Genomic DNA, 25,819 nt, shown 5'->3' on the forward strand with positions numbered 1-25,819 from the left:
CGTTCAAATTTCTTTTAAATTTAAAATACAGGTGCAAGTTTCTATTCACAAATTAATAATTATTCAACCGATTATGATGCACTTTATACTTGTTTATCAATGGACGCACTTCTATCTTCTGCCTAAAATCCTCGAATAGGTTTAACTGACAATTATCAATTTTTTTATGTCGTTTTGTTGGTACACATGTCACGAACGTTAGCGCACTTTCAGTTAGTTCAGTTTTGACAGTTAATATGCAAGACGTATTTAGTGCTCTAAGATTAAATATTAAAAAAAAACAAATAGCATTAAATTTTATATAAAACATGAAATCAAATGCTCTAATAATTTTACTCTAATATTTATTGTTGATAGTTACGTGTAGTGAATTTGTTCCAAGGAAAAAAATGTTTATAAGATATGCAAGTTACACAAACTCCCGCCATTTGCATTTTTCATCTCAACTAAACTGACGTTTAAAATAATAATTGGTAAGTTTACTTTTTGTATATAATAAAAAAAATATATAAGAATAAATTTTATGAATTATATATAATTGAGTAAAAATTTATGTGCAAAGTTTATTCCTCCGATTATATTAAAACCAATACTTCTTTTTTTGATTGTGAGTAGTTGCACTAATTAATTTCAATATAGAGGAAGACTTACTTTTGACAAGCACATATACACTATATATATTACTCATAAAACTTTTTATATAATCATCGTCTACCACTTTGTCTCATAAAATTGGATAAATAATAATTATTCGTTTGTGATATATCCATATATCCATTATCAACATTAATTTTCCTAAGAAATTATGCAGATACAAACAGTTTACAAACTGTTCTTTGTTTTTTAATGTTTTCCTGCGTACGTTTTAATAGTGAGGAAGAAAACGCCGCTGGCTTTGATTAACGATTTAATGAACTTTTGAATTGCTTTAATGTAATCCAGCTGAGAGAGAGAGGTTTTAAATTAATAGCAAAACGTTTGAAATGGAATGCCATTTAAAGTTTTACTAGATTTGGTTCTACGGAAACTTAATACCTTTATAGGAGTTGATAATTCTTGGGATAGAAGTTTTGCGCAGGTTCTTATTAAGTAGTTTACACATTTTAGCAATATACCTGGGACAGAGGAATAATAAGAAATTTAAGTTAAGGGTTCAATATTAGGTAAAAATACTCCTGGTTGATACACTGATACACAAATACTCTATATTGATACACAAATGAATACTATTTTGTTCCTAGTCGTTTATTTCCATTTCCATAGTACATTATAAGTCTCCTCAATAATCGATTGATGTTTTATACGAAACTCCTTTAAGCAAATAACAGGAAGAACCTCTTACACAGCTTTTTATTTAATTTTGCTGAAAGGTGTTAAATGTATTCGTTTCAGAAACATTCTAACAAGAATGGTACTTCAGAAAGTGTACACACAAATTCTATCTGTTTGAATATTGATACCATTATAGGGTAGAGAAATAAAATAGAGTTAAACCGAGGAATGGTAACTCAAAAAACATATAATCACTTATTTAGTAACGTCTAATTATTTAAATTATTTGATTTTTTTATTTCTATATATAGAGTAAAACTTGTCAAAAAAACATTACTATATTTGGTAGAATTTAGTAAAATACTACACTATGGAATTCTACATGATTACTTTTGTAAATTTAGAGAAGAATTGCTCCTAGTAGATATTTCCAACTGTGCATATCTACTTAATAAACCATCATAATTTCATCACCCATATATTTTTAACAATTTCAGCTCATTTTTCTCTCTTACAGACAATACTGTTACAACAGAATAAATAAATTAAAAAAATACAGCAAGTATAGTTGACTAAGATGCTGTATATATGTGTATATTAATTATTTCTTTTTTAAAATCATTCAATCATCAAGTGCAAAATATTAAAATGCAATACGGAAATTTAGTTGTTTTTGTTCAGAAGCATGTGGAACATAATTATATTATCTGAATATACTATAAATAAAAAATATCTATCACAGTCAGCACAATTCTTCAATTAAGAAACCTATATTATTAAAAGTCAGCACATTTTATACCAGGTGTGCCATACAAATTGCCAAAAAAATATTATGACATGAAAATACTTCCAAGAATTTTGGTTTTATTTATTATTTAGTATTAAAAAATATAATTTACAGATTAATAAATGAAGTTTATATCTAATGGTTGTTAGAATAATAATCCTGTATTGATGGTTTTTATTGCTTTATTTTTTAAATAGAAATTCATCGACAATGAGTCTTTTTTAATCAAAGCTTTTGTTGTGTTCTGGAATTTTATCTATTATAATCAAACTATGTTATGTCGTTTTCAAATTGTTAACAATCTTTGCTAAATGTCTCTGCCAAAAACCGAGCAGATTGCAGTATTTGAAATAAAACAAATGACATGGTTCATTATTCCAAACTTGGAAATTTTACATCAAACCACTTTTCGTAGGCCTATAATAATTTAAGATGTCGTTAAGATATGATTTCTATCATCATACGAAGTATCAACAAAATTGTCAAAAAAAACGTTTCAATACACACATATTTGTTCAAAGTTTGGAGTCAAATGACTCAGACTTGAAACCTCAAGAAAACAAATTTAGCATATGTGATTAACTAGCAAAAGCATACAAACTACTCCTTCGAGAAGTTAAAAACTCCACAAAAATTTCAAGCACAAATTACAAGACTATGTTTAAAATAAGGTATGATAGTACACCTTACCCCATAGAGTGAAATACCTATTCCCTTTAGTAAACAAGTATTCGTACGGAATCGTCACAGCTCAAATTCGTGTCAAATGTATCTTTTACCATTGTCGACCTGATAAATAAAACTTGAAGCTCGTGTTTTGATCTAAAGCTTCAAAGGAATAAATTCATACCACCCACATTATGATGCCTCCCGATCGATGTCGGGGTTTCCAGGCCAGGGCGAACTGCGAATAACACAGTTTGCTCGCTATCGTGTCATGAACTATGTATTAAAAACAACTTCTAGAACGAAAACATCGTCTGCGAACTTATTTTCCAGAGGATAAAACTGGTTGAAACTGAGAGAGAAAAGCTCGTTTCTGGATCAAAGGACGATTGACGCTTCAGAGGATAATAATGGATCGAAATTTATTTGTTCCAAGTCCATAATTGTTGTAAGAGGAATCTAGGAGTTTGGATTAATTAGATCATTAATGAAGAACCAAAGTATCAATAGATGTATTTAGACTTATAAATGCCATAAAATAAATATTAGAATCAACTTCTAAAGCAAAAACATCATCTATACTTATTTTCAGAGCATAAAACTGATTGAAGCAGAGGGAGAAAAGCTACTCAAAGATCAAAGAACGATCGACTCTCCAAAAAAATGATTTTTAGAATATAGAATTATTATTAAAAATATTACGATTATACGATTTATACGATTATAAATTACGCATTGGACTAAACTTATTTCTCTGAAGATAAAACTGGTTGGAACAGAGAAAAAAGAGCTCGTTTCCAGACCAAAGGACGATTGACGCTTCAGAGAATAATAATGGATCGAAATTTATTTGTTCCAGGTCCATAATTGTTGTAAGAGGAATGTAAAATTTGGATTAATTAGATAATTATTAATAAGGATCGAGGTATACTTAGAAATGCATATTAGAATCAACTTCCAAAGCAAAAAGATCATCTACACTTTCAGAGGATAAAACTGGTTGAAGCAGAGTGAGAAAAGCTAGTTCCAAGATCAAAGGACGTTTGACGCTTCAAAAAATGATTTATAAGGATAATAAATCTAAAGTATTAGAATATAAAATTATTATTCAAAATATGTATTTTGACTGAACCTATTTTGAAACAGATTATACGTTTTCAAAAATGAGTAATTCGATTTTGATGAAACTTGACATACATTGTAACTATACTTTACTAAGATTGTGACCAAAATTTGAAGTTAGATCATTCAATAGTTTCTGAGATATGGGATGTTGATTGGTGGCTCGCTCCGCTCTCAATACTAGTATTGAAACAGATTGTACGTTTTCAAAAATGCGTAATTCGATTTTGATGAAACTTGACATACATTGTTACTATACTTTACTAAGATTGTGATCAACATTTAAAGTTGGATCATTCAATAGTTTCTGAGATATGCGAGATTGATGGGTGGCTGGCTTTTGTTTTCCCTGCCGTGGACCCCTTGAAAGTTGCTATGGACCCCTGGGGGTCCATGTGGACCACTTTGGGAATCACTGATTTAGACTCTACATGGTAGGGTATTATATTCTATAGAGAATATAAAAGTATATATAACATAAATAAGAATTTAAAGTTTAAATTTGGTCAACTAGGTAATTTTAAAAAAGCAACTATACTAAACTATTATTCAATATCTATACAAATGATCCACAAATCTAAATTCTCAAACAAATTATTCCAATGTGCCGAAACGCACTCAAGCAAAATTGTTGTTGATGTATGAGCTTTCATGTTCTATTATATGCTTCGAACACAAAACCCACCTCAAATTACTTATAATCCTATTAGTGTATATTGTAAGGATCAATCAATAAGACAAATCAATTTGTAATCAACTTTGCAAAGTGTGCAACCTTAGTGAAAGGCATTTCCTACAATTTGATGGAGGTGATGAATGGAAAATCTATATATAATATGAATAAAATCTTGGAAGGGTGAAAAAGAAAGAAGGTTTAAGAGATACTTCATTTTCATAAAAATACAAAATATAATATAAAGTTTTGTCCATTACAATTTAGTCCAGAAAATTGATGAAGTTCTAAAGCAGTACACCATTGTTGTCATTTTTTATGATTTAATTCTCCCTCGTGTTTCGTGTGGATCTATTATATGTACCTCCTGAGCATAATGATAAATGATTATAAAACTTTGTCGAAGTTTTAAAGTCAATTAGAGCAATGCAATCACAAATTCCAATTCAAGGCGCTCGTTCCGGCAGCTTAATATATTCGCAAGGGCCATCAGTCTTATCATCTACCTTAGATTCTATTCGTGAGCGAGGACGCTTTGGATATTGCCGACGCGGAAGAATTTCATAGAGTTTTCACTATTGAAATATACGGGAAGTAGACAGAGAGCTGAACAGGTACCTTATAAAAAAATAAATACTAATGGCCCATGGCATACTTAAGGCAAATTGATGGAACTTTCCGTACAGAAAATAATCATTTGAGGAATAGAAATTATCAATATTAATAAAAACTTATCGTAGATTAATAACAGTTGCTTCAAATATTTTAAAAATGATCAGTATAAATACTTGAAATGTCATTGTTGATATTTTTAAGATATAAGTGCTCAAAATACAAATACAGCAAAATTGAGCATATTATCACAAATTTCTAATTGTCAGGTAAAAAACAAAACAAAACAACGTTATTGAAATTTTATTTAATTGGAAATTATGATAAATTTCTTATTTCAAATTTTAGATTTTGTTCTGAATTTAAGATATTGTTCTAAATTTTAATTCTTGTTCTAAATTTTGAATCTTGTTCCAAAATTTAGATCTTGTTCTAAAATTTAGATCTCGTTCCAAATTTTAAATCTTTTTAGATCTTGTTTTAAATTTTAGTTTTTTTTTTTTCTAGTTCTTGCTCTAAATTTTAGAGAATGTTCTAAGCAAATGCAATAAATTTAGTATGAAATTCAATTAATGATTCAGGTTTAAAAAAATGATCTTAACTATAATTTAACTCTCAAATTATAAATCTCATAATTATAAATAGACTTTCTGTAATGCCTTACTTTTTCATTTTTAGGATTGGAAATCTTCAGATATAGATATATAATCTATAGATAAAAATAAGCATCTAATAGTTTTTTTTCCAAAATCAATTGATTTGTTAAGACAAGCAGAAAGTTCTTTGAATCATTTAAATCGGACGATTAGTTCTCTCAAAAACTGCCATTTTTTACACATTTAGCTCCGTACCTTCGAAATGGCTGGGCCTGCCTTTACCAAAAACTATTAAACACTTCTCCAATCATTACTAATTGTTTTTTAGTTCATTCAAATGGGAAGCCCCGTTCTCTCAAAAACTCGATTTCTATTTTCTGCACTTTTTGCTCTTTATCTCCGTAACTGCTGGACCTGCCTTTGCCAAAAACTAATCAGCACATCTCCCTATCAATAGGAATCGAATGTTTTTTGAACCATTCAAATCGGTTGATCCGTGCGCCCGAAAACGTGACTGTAAATTTGTATCCATACATACATACACACACACACACATCCATTTTTTCTGAGATATGCCAAAATGTTCAGAACCTTCAAAACGTCGAGAAATGTAAAAAAAATTAATTTCGATTTTCAGCCCATTACAATAACTTACCCTACGGGAAGTTAAAAAAAAACAAAATGCCACATTAAAATGAAAATTACTTATATTTTTCTACTAAATTCGTGGATGATGAATACTATGTATTTTAGCTAAAATGCTGAGATTTTTATATAAATTACTACTGGATGTAGCCATCTAAAAAATAGTATCAACATTTAACTATTTAATTTTTTTATTACTTTTGCCCAGCTCTCCTTTAAAACAGTCAGTTGTGCTTTTTCGCTAACGACCCTCGCAGGGACACCCACGGTGTCGTTATTAAACTCGGCTCGAGCGGAATAGACGCTAAAGAATTGCCCTATTTCGGAACCGAGGGCCCATACAACAGGTGCGAAAGAATTTTCCTAAATTCAAACAAAACGAAAATACGATAAATGTCGAGAAAGACAATAGCGATCTGTTCGAAAGAGTGGGTGCCTGATTTACATTGTTACGTTTTTTTTAAGGTGAGGTCCTTGGCAGAGACAATGGGATAAAATGAGGCGTTGAAATGGAAAAAATCCGGATTTAAAGAATTTTTAGGGAAAAAGATATTTGAAACGTGTGTCGCACCTGATATGTTTACCCACGTTAAATGTAATTTGATTAGATTAAAAAACGACATCGTAAGAAAATATTTTGGGTATAAAATATTAGGAATGATTTACATTGATTTAATCTATTAATTCATGCCAGCGTTAATTTTTTTCAACGTACTGCTGTATAAAATGCTTTCTGATATTCCCTTAAAATAGATTTGTTTTAGTTGCAAAAATTGAACTATTGGAAAATTTTGATTTTTGTAGCCTTATACGCTTGAACATTGCATAATCACCTCCATTATATTTTTTAGATTTTGAAATATTTTTTATTTCATATATTGGTCGTTAAATTCATACAATCTGAATGTATTTCTATGAATTTAGTACACCGATATATTGTAAAGTCAATATGAATACTTAAATAATTAAGCAAGAACAACAAAAGCAATTTACCTTATTACCAAGTTACATATTCCAAAGCTCGAAATCATGCATTCGGGGTTCCACTTACCTAAAAGACAAACAAAAATTAAATTAATATTTATTTTACTGACAAATTAAATATTATATTTCATATATAATTGACTAAAGAACAGATTGAATCTATCACTAAGTCTTTTTTCATGGTCACAAGGAAGTGCTCCGAACAGATAACACTAAGACCCAAATTCAATTTCCGCAAAAAACATTCAACAGCGCAAATGGCAACCGATGATGACAATAGTGGAAAAAGCCACTCTTTCGCAAAGGACCGCACTTAATTAAATTAAATGAATTAACTGGAGGAAGAGGATACTTGTTTAAAAATATTTGAGCAAGGATAAATCATGGAAAAAACCTCAACATTATTTTTATGCGCCAAGTCCTATGGAAATTGATATTTAAAAATGTGGTTTTAAAGAAAAATTATGATAAATTATCATCATCGATTGCCATCATTTTCTTTAATATAAGCATCTGATAACTAATTTAGCCAAGTTTAAATAGGAAATTAAACTTTAACGATTTCGATCCCACAAAGTCGATGCATAAATTAGTCCTAATCACGTTTCGTAACAAAACTGTATCGACACGAGATATAAATATATATTCCAACATTTGTATCCATTCATTTATCCCCGATCTTTATTACGATGAAAATATAAACTTTAAATTTCAACTGGGTAATATAAAAGCGTTTTCGTAATCTACTAATGTAAGTTTACTCTAATGAAAATATCAGTATACGCGGTCAAAGTATGAGCAAGCAGTTATTTTTAGAAAATCTGATGTTTAATTTAATTTTCGTCTATGGACTTGACGTGAAAATAATCAAAGAAAATATCGAGGAAGAAATAGAATTAATTATGAGTTTTGAAAAGTTTATATAGAACGGATTATTTCGAAACTTTTATAGTGAACACTAATATAAGCAGTCTTATTTGAATGAAACGCGATGTGTTTAATTTTACTCCTCATCCTCAATTTTTTATATACTATCGATATTATTTCGTCTTTTTTAACTTATTGAAGGTAAAGTTTATGTTCTCATCAGTAAATCCTCACTTGCTAATTTCATGTTTTCACACTTTACAAGTCTACCAAGCGTTTGTCATTTTTTGTCCACGTTTTAGCCAAAAATCCTGAGCAAATTTTAAAAATTTCAAAACCTGCCCAAAAAATACCAGTAAGGAGCTTTGGTAAAAATAGATCTGGCTGTTTTTTTTTGTATTTGTTTAAACAAACATTCTATAATATTAGGTGTCAATTTCTACAAACACTGGGTTAATTCTGTGAATTCAGTAAGTTTTGGAATAATGGAATGGAATTAGGTCTCGCTTTAGAAAATGTGCATTGGACAGATGTTTTTCCTTCCATAAATCTGTAATATATGAACTATTTGTCATGTAATGTATCAAATTGGTCCCAATTGAATATTTTGCTATAGATATTAGACACTAATACACAAGTCCCTAAAATCAACTATTATTAACTACCTATACGAATTAGGCATTAATAATTTACAGTATTTATAATAAACTAGATGACCCGACAGACGTTGTCCTGTATCCACGCAAACATTTTTTTAATATGATATACTAATATTTACTGTTTATCTAAAAACAATAATTATTGTCTTGTAGACATGCAGATATTTCATTTTTCTTATTCATATTTTTGAATTTGTTATACATATTCTAATATTGTCTAGGTTCATAAGTAAATTGAAATTTTAGGCAGATGATAGTTTTCATTTATTTTTAATGCAAACAATGACATGTCGTTTTTTGCAATGTTTTCCATTTATTTCTACAATATTTAAACATACATCCCAGAACTTTATAATCACATACATCCTAGAAAATTCCCTTTACACATTTCAGAAAGATTTATCAAAATTCGAATAATCGTTTAGAAGAAGGAGTATACAGTGAGTGCTTGTAATTTAATATGAAATTTATATAATAGCAATAAAGCTCAAATTGATTCTACGTTTTAGTTAGAAAACGATTGTATGAGAAAAAGAAAAGGGCTGTTTTTAGGGTTTTCCCGGCAATTATTCGATTTTTCCTCGCCGTAGGAACCATCCTTGGACTTCAACAAACATTTTAAAAAAAGAATTGGCCAAATTGGTCCAGGCGTTGTTGAGTTATGCGCTTACCAACACATTTTGCGATTCATTTTTATATATAAGATATTATCAAATTAGCACAAAATTGAATATTTTGATATAGATACCGATACCACAAGGCCCTAAAGTAGCTATGATTAACTACATATACAAATTAAGCACTAATAATTTACAGTGTTTATAATAAATATTGGAAAACAGTTGATATAAGTATTATTTTTCATTGATCAATTTTTATTGATGATCGACTAGATTTTTCCTCAAATGTCTAATTAGTACGGGAAGAACCAGCAACTTGTCTAAAGGCACAATGCCATGTTATTTTGATGCAACAATACCAATAAAAGGGTTATTTTCAATGGACCGATGACATCAGAATGTATCGAACCTAAAACTTTTTATTCAAAGCTCAGAGCTTTAACCACTAAGCGATCGGGTAGCCCAATATCATAGGAGCTATTAGGAAGTCTGTAATCATTTGATATGAATTCTTTCTTAATGAAATGGTGTTTGTTTCCGGGAACATCATTACTACACCAATTACCATCAATTATCCATCTTATTGCAGAAGTTTGGCAAACCCACGACCAGCCCTCGTCCTCGTATCACATACGAATTGTTTTTAAGACAAGGCATACTCCATTAGTGGAGCCGAGCTTAATTTCCAACAGCCTTGGCAAGGTTACGGTATGAAAAGGCCGGCAGACACACGTGCCGTACGCTTTCAGCCGGTGAATAATTCAGTAACGAGGCCAAACGGCGCGGAAGCCTGCGGGCGTGCTGCCTTTTCTTAGCGATACCACCTCGCCGCATAATCAGAGTAAAATATAAATGAGATGTACGCCTCTGGTTTGCAAAACAAACTATGTTTGTGGCCGGTTTGCATAAAGCGTTAATAGGATTTTCAAATGCAAAGTTAAACAAAATTCGAAACAGGGACATTAAAGCTGCAAATTATAATTTTCGCGAGAGAGGGTTGCAAGCGACAAGAATAAAATGAATTATGAATTAATAATGCATCGGTTAATTTTATTCACTATGTTTTGGCGTCGTAGCTATGAAATGAAACCATAAGATCGCATAGTTAAAATTGCTGCCATTTCACACTTTAGCAACATCGTGATCACACGATCTCCTACAATTCCTGGAAAAATCCCAAAATATCAATTTTTCATCTTCTACTAAGGTGTATATCATTTAATCGTTATTTTCCCTACACATCAATATTATCTGGATATTTTTTTCCTCCGACAATCAAGAGCTTTTTGTTATATACACCCTTATCTCCAAAGCTTCTTGCTTTAGCCGCAAACTTGAAGATGAGTCTAACCGAAAATGTTTTTTCGCCGTTCAAGATTATACGTAAATATGATGGTGGTAAGATAATTTCGTAAGCTGGTTAGTAGATAGAAAGAATGGGAAATTTAAGATTTGTTATGCTTTTACACCCAGTCTATTTGCAGGGGTAATATGAACTTATAACTATTGTGTTTCTCATACATTATAATTTTGTATTTTCATTTGAAATTAGTATGATTCCTCGATTTTATTCCACGTATGTAATAATAAGTGAAATATGGTTCTATATAGGTAATCGTTCGAGGTATATACATTACACTTCGGCAAAGTTTACAATTAATGCACCTAATAATGAAGTAAGGAAGAGGGAACTTTAAAATAACTTTGATGGAAACCGTACAAATTTCGCATTATCTTCCTTGTTAACTGAGCACGTATTTACATAATAGATAACTTAAGTAGTCACAATCTATTAGCCAAACTTTTAAGTTAAGATATCTTATATATAAAAAATCGATCACAAAATGTGTTGGTAAGCGCATAACTCCACAACGCCTGGACCCATTTGGCCAATTATTTTTTGAAAATGTTCGTCGAAGTCCAAGGATGGTTCTTACGGCGAGAGAAAAAATCGAATAATTGCCGGAAAACCCTAAAAACAGCCCTTTTCTTTATTTCATACAAACGTTTTCTAGCTAAAACGTGGAATCAATTTGAGCTTTATTGCTATTATATAAAGTTCATATTAAATTACAAGTATTAATCAGGACCGGTCCTACCTTTAGTGCGATGCATGCAAAAATACGAGCGCACGCCTTAGGGGGCGCCAACACAAGATTTGGATATTAAATTTTCAATATAGTTTTTTTTTGAATATATAATTTCTTTGCCTCTTTTACTCATCTTTATACAATATTTTTAAAATTCGTAAAAATTTCACTTTATAACAACAAATAAGAAATTAAAGATGAAGACCTAAAATTCGGCCCTCACGATATCGATTAGGAGAAGTTTAAAATGCAATTTTGGATATTCTAAATAATAAAAAATTAAATTAATTTAATTTAACATGAAGTACCAGTGTTATGTTATGGTTATGGTCATGTTATACCGTTTAAAAGACTTCAATTTTCAATATAGTGTGGGAATTGAGGCTCATCATTTTATTCAAAGCAGTTCTACATTTAACATCGCTCATATTATAAATGTATATGCATTTTTGGGTGAAGACCAATTTAAAAAACAATAATTATTATTTTTAGGTAAACGGAAAATATTAGTATATTATATTAAAAAATTGTAGACATGGATACAGGACGTCTGTCGGGTCATCTAGTTATTAATAAAATACATATACTAAAAGTTCAAAATTCACATATATTATCAAGTCTCATACCATCCTCATAATATCAAGTATTTCTTATAGAATGGCTAATATTAAGTTACCCGCAACTCAGCTATATATATATATATATATATATATATATATATATATATAATATTTCGATTCCTAATTACCATTTTCAAACCAAAAACTGACAATTAATAATCTCCAACTATCCTTCACTGAGGTTTAAGTCAAGTCTAATATCTAATATCTCGGGTTGATGAGAATCTTTGCGTTGACCGAGCACATCTCTTCCGGACCGCAATGCTATTATACCTTCCGCATATGCCAATTCATGAACCTGGCCTAACGACCAGATGAGGGCGAATGTTCGCCTGCTTATAAGGATTCAATTGTGTTTTATGGGTGGGTTAAATGTCTACGACACAAATAGGACGGCAGATTGAAGGAACGGGTATAAGATCTTGTAATATAAGTAATATTACATTGGAAAACAGGAAAAATAGAGATATTTTTATTTGAAATTGATGGGATGAAAAAAGTTGCAAAAACTGTACAATTTCATTACGTTATTAAAAAATATTAAGTGCTGATGTTAGATTTATAATTTTGTATAGATAAGATTGTACTTAGGACAAAGTGAGAGACATATTTTTATTTGAAATTAATAGTATGAAAGAAGTAGTGAAAACAGCATTCTTAAGAAATATTAAGTGCTTTTGCGATGATTTTATGAAAAAATAAAATATATATGCTCGTTAAGTGAATTTTTAGTCATTAAATATGTTTCGGTCTGCAACTTGCTAATATAAAATAAAACCATACGAACGAGTTCGTTGCAAAGTTATTTAGATGTTTTTTTATTTATCAAAAAGTTTATATTTTTAAACAAACCACATTATTTCTTAATGACTGAGTATATTAATTCAAGTAATTTGTAATTAATATTAGTGTTTGATGACATGGTGTTTTTTCAAGTCTCCGTTAGCTTTTTCGAAAGTATCTTGCTGAATATTAGACACAAATTGTATCGAGTTTATTAGAGAACAATAAATGTACTTCACAACTTTGTTAATTATATCTTCGTTCAACTGTAAATAAAGCAAAAACATCAACTTTTCAATACCCTAAAATCGATCAATAACAATTCCTAAGACATTCCACACAGTAGGTAAAATTAATTAAACCCACCGGTTATAAATTACGAGGATATGACATGTATTAAATTTTGGGCGAAGCAGCCATATAATTTTGACTCGCAAATGTGTGAACCTCAGCTCGTACAAAACAGATGACATCCTTACAGAAGATAATGACTAAAGCTAAACAATTCCCAGAAATAATCTATAATGCTTTCATTATAAACCAAAACAAAGGCTGTTTCAAATGCTGAATGAATGGAGGTTTTTTATCGACGTATCAAACGCGAAAAGTTATGGTTCTATGTTGAAAATTCACGGAAAATTGCACGAGGCTTTTATTTGCTTTCCCTATAGATAGATTTTCGTTAAAACGATTTTTGTTGCCCCATCGGATAATAAAACAAAAGCCGGATTGGTGATTCATTAATCTTATTAGTCGATATAGAAACATGGAGAGCTAAAAAGTTTTTTTAGTTGAAATTTGGAATCTGTTTTTCAGTTTATGATACTTGAAATTAAACCATTCTTAACAATTTTATCTCCTATTCATTCTCATGTCTGTAGTTAAAATAAAATATAAACCCTATACCTTTCTTCATCTTTATATCAAATTTCTGTTATTTTACCGAGTATATAAAATTAATAAAAACTTTTCGAGCCGAAGAATTCTTCATTTTTCAATTGGAACTTTAACTGTAGTATGAAGACAGAGCACGTTTTTCTATAGTTTCGTTTTATAAAATTGTATTAGTTGGAAGTTCAGTTCTTAAACTTTGCGGATGATAGCACGTATTTCTACATCTAATTAAATTTGAAACTCGTTTGAATTTAACGATATGAAAAACGTGCTTCTAAGTAAATTGATACAGAACTCGAAATAGTGTTATAGAGTCTTTTGTTCTTTGAAATGGAGATTTGAAGTGAACTATCAAGTGTAAATGTAAAGATACTGTGGGATAAGAAATTTTCATAATAACATTAACAACAAATATAATAATGATGTATATCAAAAAGAAATAAATCAACTTGAAAATTAAATCATTAAAATATTATATAGTTAAAGGAGAACCTCACCATCTTTCAACTAACCATTCCTCTACAAATTTATTATACAGTGCTTTTAACAAAATTAAACCGTATTTTTACAAAAAAGTAATACAAATTTATATGTTTACTAAAAGACTAGCACAAACTAATCTTTTAAATTGAAGTAGCAAATAAGTCCGAAGACTTTTTATGAAGATTTCGCTGTCTGTAAAGTACTCCGAGCTCACGCGATGTCTTTATGTTAGGTGTCGGTACATTTTCAAATAATCCTATGCACCTGCTAATAAATGCTTTTAGTAAATTAAAATAACACTTAAAAAGTAAATCCTAAATAATAAACATAGTTTTCATAATTACACTCAAAGACATTTTCAATTCAATTTTTATTATTCCTAATCAGGATTACCCTGTTAGTGTATTTTTGACTGCGCCTAAGTATCTCATTTCAAATGGAGAGAAATAATAACCTAAAATCCGAAGTTAATATCGCGCTTTCATAATATTTGTGTATGTTTTGGATTATCTAGTACTCAGTACAGAACATTATTAACAGGTATTAGATAACGTCATGCCCGTGAGTTTATATTGTATTATCATTCAAGGTATTATCTACCCGTATTTGATGTATAATACATCAATATTCTCTTGCAAATTAATAACCGAGTAATTCGAACTTATCTCGAACATAACAAATAATTACATTCGACTGGTAATAGTAAAAAATCAAAATTAATTAGGGTAATGTATTATTTGTAATGTGTCCCTATGTTTTTTTTTAAATATGGCATGTTGTATTTTTACAATTGCCTCTGAAAATATTCCAAAATCTCTTTAATTCCAATCATAACTAAATCTAATGAAGAATGTTGAAGCAAGAATTTATAAAAATGAGGATATATCATTCCACTTGTTCAAAATCTTTCAGTATAACAAATACACAATTTGATACATTCATACATGAATATATGAGTTTGGGATTTTCGCCACATCCATTCAATTACATTCTGTATAACTACTATAACTACTACGTTTGAAGTTTCAATTCCAAAGTTATAGAAATTAATATATCAACTAGATTTGTATATAGTAAGTAAGTACTACAAGTTACTTAATCTTTACATAATTTAGTTCATCATGCCAATACTAAATGGAAGGTCTATGAATACAGGATCATTTAGTTTCCTATTATGTAAAGTCAATTTGAATAAGGTCACGAATAATATTCTTAAGAGGACTAGATCAAAATAGTTAAATAACTTGTACAAATTACCACACATTCAATACCATTATTAAACATATTAAAAAAACAAATTTTCAGAAGATAATAAAAATTACAAATGCTTTGATAAAAAACTAGTGATATGGATTCATATAATATATATAATATATTATATTATAATAATCCATGTAATCAGCAAGATTACAAGAATTACAAGAAACCTGATGATGAAACATACCTACGTCCATTTTGTATGTTAGCTTTATGAGACAGTGTAACGCAACTGTTACGTAATAAACGAAAACGAATCATTTATGTTCAAGCCGATTTAAGGTTACAACTAAACGTAATACAAACGTAACCATAAATATCGTAACGACTTTTCTTCAGTGCAACGTTATTTCAACTTTTGTGGTTTACTGGTAGTTACCATAACCAAAAATCTGCAAAAACTTGGCTTTTATTCTTTTTGTAGCGATTAATCAAAAAAGAAACAAATCAATATATCGGAAAATACAGGATCAAAACACACAGTAGTATACATATATGGATCTCGTAGAATTCTAGAATTTTTCCCCAATATGTAATGCCTAACAATGGTTTCCCTGGGAACAACAGGCAAAAGATAAACTATTATAGTATTTTTATACTTATAAAAGATTCCATATTCTGTACTTAGTATATTTCCAGTTTACATTAACGTCACCGTTTCATAAATTGCGTGATAAAGATTCTTAATCACTGGCAAAACAAACCAACTACTCCGTTTTTTCATTCTAACTCAAACCCATTAAACTTTAATCCCTCGACTAAAATAAATACATAGTATTATTAAGGAAACCGTTCGTATTTTTTCCATGAAAGGTGAGTAGGTCAAAAGCAAAGCAATTTCTTGGAAGAGGTTTAAATGTCACCGGGGCTCCTATGCAGAATTATTTAACATGATACCCTTAACGTGACGTGATAACGCGCTTATCAGGGAACATCGCGATGTCGGGATAATTTAATATTCAGGATAAGCCGCTTCAGAAAACTTTAGTAATTAAACTAATTGAGGACGGAACTTAATTGTGTCTAGTTTTTAATTTAACAGAACTGAGACTTTGACAATACAAATGTGTAAGTATCGCGAGATTAATAATTGCAATGCATTTTATTTCATTATTCTTATTGATCTTTAAGAAAAGGTAAGCTATCTGGATTCTTTCCAAGAAAGCAATTTAGAGGTATTTTTTTGCAATATAACTATAACTATAATTTTGCTAATAAACTTATTTTGATAATAAAGATGTAGACAAATAATAATATTAATATAATTAATAAACAGAATATTATTTTTTTAAATTTGCTTTATATATATATAATTAAATTATTTTTTTAATAATTTATAATAATTAAAGACATAAAATCCTGTTCTTTCCTTTAACGTTGCCAAGGAGTCCTGAACATTTCACAATAACGTTTCAGCGATGGTTCCGCTGAATGCTTTTTGATTAATGTTCATTTAAACGACGACTTTAATTTCGTAAAACAAACTAATTAAAACGAAGCAAACAGAAATGTATGATGATGGAATAATACAATGTTATATTCGTTTTCAATATCAACTTCGTTGCTGATGACTACGCCTGTAATTCAATTTAATTAACGTATAATAAATCAATGGAAATGATTATTAGTACGAGATCTAATTAGCCTGATTAGTAGATACCCTTTCACAGGTACTTAATATTGTTGGTGTTCGACAATTGACTTTTCATCTATTTTATTAAAATGCATTTGCATTCGGGATCTTTGATTTATTAAAATAATTGAAATATATTTTGTGAGATCACAATTTCCAAGAAAATATCCTTTGTTCTGCTTAACGTTATAAAGCAAACAGAATATACTTATATATATATATATATATATATATATATATATGTGTGTGTGTGTGTGTGTGTGTGCAATAATTTGGATATTATTAAGCCTTTCAACTTTGATTTTTTAGTTAGAAGTTTTAATATCTATCATTTAAGATTTCATATAGGAAATAACTTAGTTGCTATAATTAACGTGCTATAATTTATAATTTGTATAGGTGTGTGATTAGTTTTGGGAACAATTGAAGCCAATAAAAAAACATGATTTCAAACATATTGACAAACATTGGCATCAGATCTAATGCAAGATTTATTTAATTACCATTATTTACCATTTATTTATTTATATTTCATTTCGTAAAGTATCGTTCATTTTGCTTCAATTAGGTTGTTTATATAAATTGTGCAATACATCTCATGAAGTCTATTGGATTCTTCTCTAAAGAAGTAACTTCCTCTACTCAAACTTAAAAAAAGAATTTAAACGCTAGGAGCCACAAATAAAAGAACAAAAAATTTAGAATTATTATATCAAGCTTTAAAAACAATTAAGCATAATTTCGTCACAAGTATGAAAGTTCTATTTCTATTTCAGAAAATTTCGTAAATAAACAAAGGCCGTCTAAGTAGCATTTCGATAGACGTTCTTAGTTTTTTGAAATCATATTTTATTAAACAAAAAAAAATTACAATGTTTGAAATTAATTAATAAAAATTGCTCGGAACAGGCAATACCCGAGTTTAGCTTAATTGTTTTTAAAATTAAAATTGATATTAACAAGTATGTATCAACATGTATATATTAGATACTTAATTTTTAATTAGTAATAATATAATTACCTAATTTAATTTTTTTTTAAATAAGTTCAAAATCGTGACAAAAATTTAAAGTTGGTAATTCAATTGTACTTGAATTATGTGAGGTTGATGGGTTGATGGCTGCGCCCAACACTATACAAATAGTAAGTTCTCATAAACAGATTTTGCAAATTTGATAAAACTTGTCTTACATTGTTATTATAGTTCACCAAAATCGTGACAAGTGACAAAGAAATCAACCAAAATTATTAAAAAATCCAACTTATGCTTATTGATTGAAAAAAATATGTTCTATTATTTATTGGTGAACTTCTAAATCCTGTTTCATTCTTATCCAATTATATTAAATTAACATTGAAAAAATCTAGAAAACTATTTATTTTGGAAAGTGTAAATTATGTTCCGATATTTATCACTGACTTATCTGATTCAAAATCATCTACATGCCTATATGAATAGAATATATGAGTTATGTTTTTATAGAATGCAACACATGAATTTTAATTTTTAAAACACCACTAATAAATGATAGAATTGATTTTTTTAATTCGCTGTACTATCTGAGTCTAAAACATCTGCTTACTCAATTTCTTCCCGATTATCCATAACTAGGATCGTTTAATTCCAAGTGAGAAACACATGAATAGTTCAAGAGCGAATCGAAAGGCGAAGACGTGACTATGCGTTATACATAGTTAATTCGTTATGCAAAACCGGAAAGCCGGAAAGCTGGCAACGCGGAAGCCCGGAGGAGCTGCTAGATCGAAGCTCAAAGGTAAAAGCTCGTGTTGGCGTTCAGGACACCAAACGTTCACCACACTCGAAGATCACTAGCTCTGTCTAATTAGTAAGACGAGACACTGAATCGATTGTGGAATACATAATGGAATACTTGGAGTCATGGATATGTTGTACATACATGTATCTATACTGCTAAAGCACTATCCTGGATTTAAACTGAATTACACCCATACTAGGGTTTGTTGGTTTTCAAAAACCGGTTTTAAAAACCGGTTTTTGGCGAAAATTATGGAATTCGAAACCCGGTTTTTAGCGAAAAAAGTCGGTTTCTACTGTATATGTGGAAAATGACAAATATAATCAAGTATAAAATATAGATCAAAGCGTTTTGATTCTTGAAATCATATCGGTTCAATAGCATTACATATCTTATCAGTCTGCAATGATTCCCAGAAGGGTTTTGTATATATTAATTTAGATTTTTATACCAGTGTATATATTAATTTAAATCAGTTTGACTTCTTCTTGAAGAAGTAACTTCCTCTACTCTATCTTAAAAAAAATGTTTTAAACCCTAGAAGCCACAAAAAATAAAAAGCTTAGAATTATTATATCAGGCTTTAAAAACAATTAAGCATAATTTGGTCGCCAATATGAGAGTATTTTCTATTTCAGGAAATTTTGTGAGTAAACAAAGGACACGTCTAAATAGCAATTCGATAGACGTTCTCAGTTTACTGAAATCATATTTTATTAAACAAAAAAAACAATTAGAATGTTTAAAATTAATTAATTAAAATAGCTCGGAACAAACAATACCCGAGTTTAGCTTAATTGTTTTTAAAACTATAATTGATATTAACAAGTATGTATCAACATGTATCTAATATTTTTTTATTTTATTTTAATTTAATGATTTTTTTTTATTTAAAAATGTAATATTTTTATTTAATCGAAAATTTTCCTTTCACTATCATAAAAATATTTTCATTCTTATATGTGAAAATGATGCATGAATAACGAATAATTATTTTCAAAGTTATTTAATCAAGATAAACTATTATTTTTTAGTTCTACTGATTGAAATTAAAATAATTTTATTTACTATCTATAAAATTGAACAATAAATAAATTCAGTCTCTAAATTACACTAAATTTGCGGATAAATTACTGAATATTCGAGCAAAAATTTATTTTTTATATAAAATTCGAAAACCGGTTAAAACCGGTTTTTAGTGAAATTAAAATTTGAAAACCGGTTTTCTGAAATGTCGGTTTTTGTATAAACCCTAACCCATACCTCACCTCGTCCTTTCGTTTTACTTTTTTTTTGAAGATTCGTACTTTTTATAAATTTGAGGTCTTTATAATTGTTGTTGATTTATTCAAATTGTAAGCTATCTTAAATTTTTAAAATTATTCCATATTGCAAAACAAATTTGATGTATTGACTGATGTTTTAGACTGACAAAGCTGTAGTTTTTTGTTCTTTTATTTGTGGTTTCTAGCGTTTAAAACTCTTTTTTTAAGTTTGAGTAGAGGAAGTTACTTCTTCAAGAAGAAGTCACACTGATTTAAATTAATATATACACTGGTTTAAAAATCTAAATTAATATGCACAAAACTTTTTTGGGAATTATTGCAGACTGATAAGATATCAAATGCTATTGAACCAATATGATTTCAAGAATCAAAACGCTTTCATCTATCTTTTATATTTGGCTATATTTGTCATTTTCCATTTATACAGTGAAAGCCGACTTTTTTTTTACTAAAAACCGGTTTTTGAATTTCATAATCTTTGCCAAAACACCGGTTTTGAAAACCGACAAACCCTAAGTAATATATTTTTGCAATCATCTGCAAAAATCTCCGAAAATTTACAGATAGATGACGATAAATAAATATTTTTCTAATTGCATGCTTCTTCATATTTTGTGAAAAATCTTTACTCTTCTTAAAGCAAACCCCAAAAATATTTTGATAGAAATGTTTCAGGCTAGTGATAATTAGTGTCAATGTTCCTATCTCCGGACGTGATTCCTTATTCCTCTGGCCGTATCCAATGAAAATATTACCATATCAGCCCACATCTGTTTGTTGTCAAAATCGCGCATGTCATTCAGATCAAGGCCATTCCAATTTCGGCAAGGCTCGATGTCCTCATCCCTCGATCATAATTACATCACAGCCATCCTAATTGGTAATTAACTTCACAAAAGCTAACGGCTTCGGGTAATAATTCGTCGCCAGCCCGCGGCCCGTTTCACGCGCTACCCGAAATATAATATAAGCTATATATACTATATAGTCAAAGAAGAGATATATACAATTCGGCGGGCATTGTGATGAATACAAATACGAAATGTGTTTGAAACAAACCACGCGACGGAAAATGAAAGCATTCCGAACGATGGTACGTGCTTGACATATACTTGGATTCTACATTATATTCTGTTATTCAACAGAGAATCGTATAAACGTAGCAATTAGCCAGCTGAAGAGGAATGGAATCAATATTTTGTTCATACCTCTTTGGCAAAACTTTTATTTTTTCTAATGGACATTTTTCTGACAATGATTAATCTAGAAACTCTACGAGCAATATATTTTGCAAGTTCATCACCCAGAAAATTATTTTGGCAATCTTTGCCTTTCAAGTCATTCTGAATCATTTAACACCAAAATTAAAAAAAACTATTTTGTATATGTATGTGAACCAAACCTTGACCTTCCATCAACGTTGTTTCACAAGGGCTGCACCGATTTCAAAATTTAAAAAACAATGCCGGAGGCGTTTCTTTAGAGTTTGCATATTTTTTTGTATATACTTTATTTAACAGCAATCAGAATTTACAAAATTCTATGAGCTATTGTGCTTATGTTTGTACTCACTTACACAGCAAATATACTCACACACAGTCATACACACACATAAATAAATTGGCTGAATTTTTAAAAATTACAATAGATGCCACTCCATTGAGTGGTCAACTAATCTAGCTGAGGTATATATATCAAGGGCTGAGTCTGGTCTTTATCGAAATTGATTTATCTTCAAATCAATTGGAACTTCTCTTTTGAGCCTCCTAGATCGGGGTTCTTCAAGAAGATGTTTCACTATTTCATTGGGATGGGATTCCAACTTCCCAAAATGGCGATGACTGGTACTGCTAATTACATCTTTCACAAATGGTATGTTCAAGTCGTCATGAATAATTTTGTCACTGACATACCAATGAGCGTTTACGATCTGCCTAAGAATTTTTGATTGAGCTCGTTGAATTGCATCAATGTGAGATTTTCTTGCACATCCCCATAATTCCACACCGTAGGTCCATATCGGCTTTATTATCGTTTTATATATTAGTAGCTTGCTTTCAATAGGTAATTTGGATTTGCTACCTATGAGCCAGTAGAGTTCCTTAGCTCTATTTTTTACTAGAGATATTTTTGAAGGTATGTTTGCAAAATTTGATGAAACTTTGCACCGTGATGAATTCACGTTCTTACCGAGTATCCTAAAATATAGGCCGAATATGTTATTGCAATATTTCAATCATAATAAGTTTCCACAATATTAGATCTTTGCTCTTTGTCCTTCATAAAGTTTTTTTGCTGCCCTCGTCAATCAACCGCTTTTTTCTTTTCAATTCCATATCTGGACTTTTTTATGAGGCGTGAAGAATTGCAAAGGCAAACCACAATAACTGCATTGGCACAGTTTTATTGAATTATAAAACAACGGACGGCTTTATAGGAGTTTAACACGTGCGTGAAACGATCGACGAAATTTATTGAAAAAATGCCATACCCCGAAGTCGATTTTTTATCGTAGATAGTTTATGTAAAAAAACAGATTTGAAAAGAAAGCTAGCAAGGGTTAACATTCTTTGCACTTGGATGCAAGCTTTCTGTTTATTGGATATGTATTTTTGGTGGCTTTCTAGTGATATTTTTACTTGGCTGCAAATCTTCTAATCCTTAGAGAACTGATTTAGGTGAATTTCTACTCTTTCTTACCATTCCTTGCACTAGGTTCAAATTTCCTGATTCTTCGAGAGTCATAAGAGTTGTACTTGGTTGTTGATCCTCTGATCCTTGGAAAGTTGATATACTGATTTTATAGTCATTTCTTTCATTTGGTTGCATATACTCGTATAATGATTCTTGATTTGGTTTTCAATTTACCCTTGCAAATCTTCATGTGTTTTAAAAATTTTAAATTTTTGAGTACAAAAAATATATTATTGGTAAAAATTATGATTTCTATACTTAGACCGTTATTTTTACTCCACCTTGCCCAAGGAGAATGTCTTTCCTGATTTATTATTCAGAATATAAGCAAGAATGTTTGGTACTTTTGCGAATTGCCTCGCTTTTCATTCCATATCCTTGATTTATTGTCGTTAAAGTATTCATGAAATGAGAACGCTACCGAACTCTTTGTATATGAAGATCTTTAAGTGGTAGGAAGACAACGATATGAAGGATAATAATGCGAAACATTATTCGCGAATAATCCCATTTTTTCCCAGAACCGTAAATTTTAATGGATAATACAGTACATAAATAGAAGGAGAATTTCACAGGTGGTATTTCGAAGCCTACTTATATAGGTGAAAGTAGAACTTATGAATTAGGGATTTAAGCACAGGGCAATAATAGAAATATGAGAGTAATTGAAATACCACCTGCATGAAATTTTTATATCAAGATGTAATATTGGGGCTAGATTTTAATACTCCAAAATGAACATCACAACCGAACATAACATACATAAATTTATTCAAGTTTGCTGAAAATTTTAAAATGAAAAGCATCGGTGTGGCCCAGCCAAAAGGGTGGATAAATAGTGAATTTTTGCAATATCTGAGAATATACGTCAAATACATATGTGCAGACACTCCAGAGTGTGGAGATGGCTACCTATGTGTTCAATACTGGTTATTTTGAAATGTCCGGTACTAGGTGCCACCTTGTAAAATCATATTTCTTGTTATCAAAGTTGGATGGATAGAATTCATTAATTTTTAGCAAAGGTTGCGTTTTTGTTAATTTAGTTTGATTTCTAACTTTGTTATCTAACATAAGTCATAATTTAATAAACATTTCGTAAAATATTTTTTCGATTTATTTATAAATAACCTTAGGTGTCCAAAACGCGGGGACTTCCCCCCTACTTAATTGAAATTTAGGACCGAATAGCTTCAATTTCTAGAAATGATTTATATATATATATATATATATATATATATATATATATAAATTACAAATATCCACCACAATGCTCTCGGAATTGAAGAAACGTCAAATACAGTGGTCTTTCCACCGGCTGAAGAACTCAGTTTCTACGTCAACAAAATGTTACGTAAACCGAATCGAGCTATATTTACTTTACACGATATTATAAGTAGAGATTTCCAGCTAGTATTTATTATGAATTTGCATGCTAGATTACAAAAGTTTGTATTTATCTAATGCAGATAGCTAAACTTATAACTATTAATATGTGGAAGTTACGTATGCAGAAGCAAGAGATATTGAAATAGTTTCAGGCGATTATCTGTGTGTAAATTATAGTAAATCATAATAAATTTAGGGGTAAACTTAGGGATGCGAGAAACTGATATTTTGGTATAGAAATAAATACACCAACTAGAACCAACCAACCAACTTTGCAACGTAGAAAAAAAATCATTTCATATATATTTTTGTAAGTACAAATTTCTATTAGATCGAGGATTCCAACTGTGCATTATTCCTAGCATTCAATAATTTACTTGTAGATAACTGCTTAATTTTTAATAATTGTCAACAAATTTACTTAATGTATCCAGTGGTCAGTAAATATATGAGACAAAAAAATTAGGCACATTATGACATTCATGGCCTAATAATAAGACAAAATACCATATACATCTAGTTTAAAAAAGGATTGACAAAAATAGAAATATAATTCGAACGTGGTTGAAACCATTCCATTAGAATTTCATGAATTCCAGATTTAATTTTACATCTACCAAGGAATCATGAATCATGAAAAAAAAAAATTTTATTTATATTTTTGAACAAGTGGATTATTTTTACAAATTTCTATTAGATGGAGGATGGCAAGTGTGCATGCTTCCTAGTATTCAATAATTTACTTGCAGACAACTCCTTAATAGTCAATAATAGGCTAGTGTATCCAATGTTCAGTAAATATGAAACAAAAAATTAGGTACATTAGAAAATTCATGCCACCTGCCTTAAGGTAAAATGCCATATAAATCTAGTTTAAAAATTGATTAACAAAAATAGAAATATAATTGGAACGTGATTAAAACCATTACCTGGTCACAGTAAATTAAGATTTCATGAATAGCAGATTTATTTTACATGAATCAAGTTTTGAAATTCAGGAAGATTATTATACAAAATACATGCAAAATATTTACAATTTTAAAATTTAAAGCACTACGTAATTATAGTACCTTTAGTTATTCTAATTATATTATTCAGATACTGAAAATAAGTTTCAAACTAAAAACAACAAAGTTGCTGTTAATATTTTCAAATATTATTTTAATATAGCAGTTCTAAAAATCAAAGCTATTTATACATATATATATATATATATATATGTATGTATATATATATATATAGATATATATATATATATTTCTATAACCACCTATGTAAACAACAGATCTCTAATGGATATTAGATGTGCGCGTCAGAGATTTGAAGAAAACCGTTCGAACGTGCAAAATAATTCGGCGTTTGATAAACATAAACAAGATCTAAAGTGAAAAATAAAATGCATATACTTT

Source organism: Ctenocephalides felis, unplaced genomic scaffold (genome assembly GCF_003426905.1).
Source record: "Ctenocephalides felis isolate EL2017-DRISC unplaced genomic scaffold, ASM342690v1 CF-g0.4_SCAFFOLD_03570, whole genome shotgun sequence".
NCBI classification, from domain to species: domain Eukaryota; kingdom Metazoa; phylum Arthropoda; class Insecta; order Siphonaptera; family Pulicidae; genus Ctenocephalides; species Ctenocephalides felis.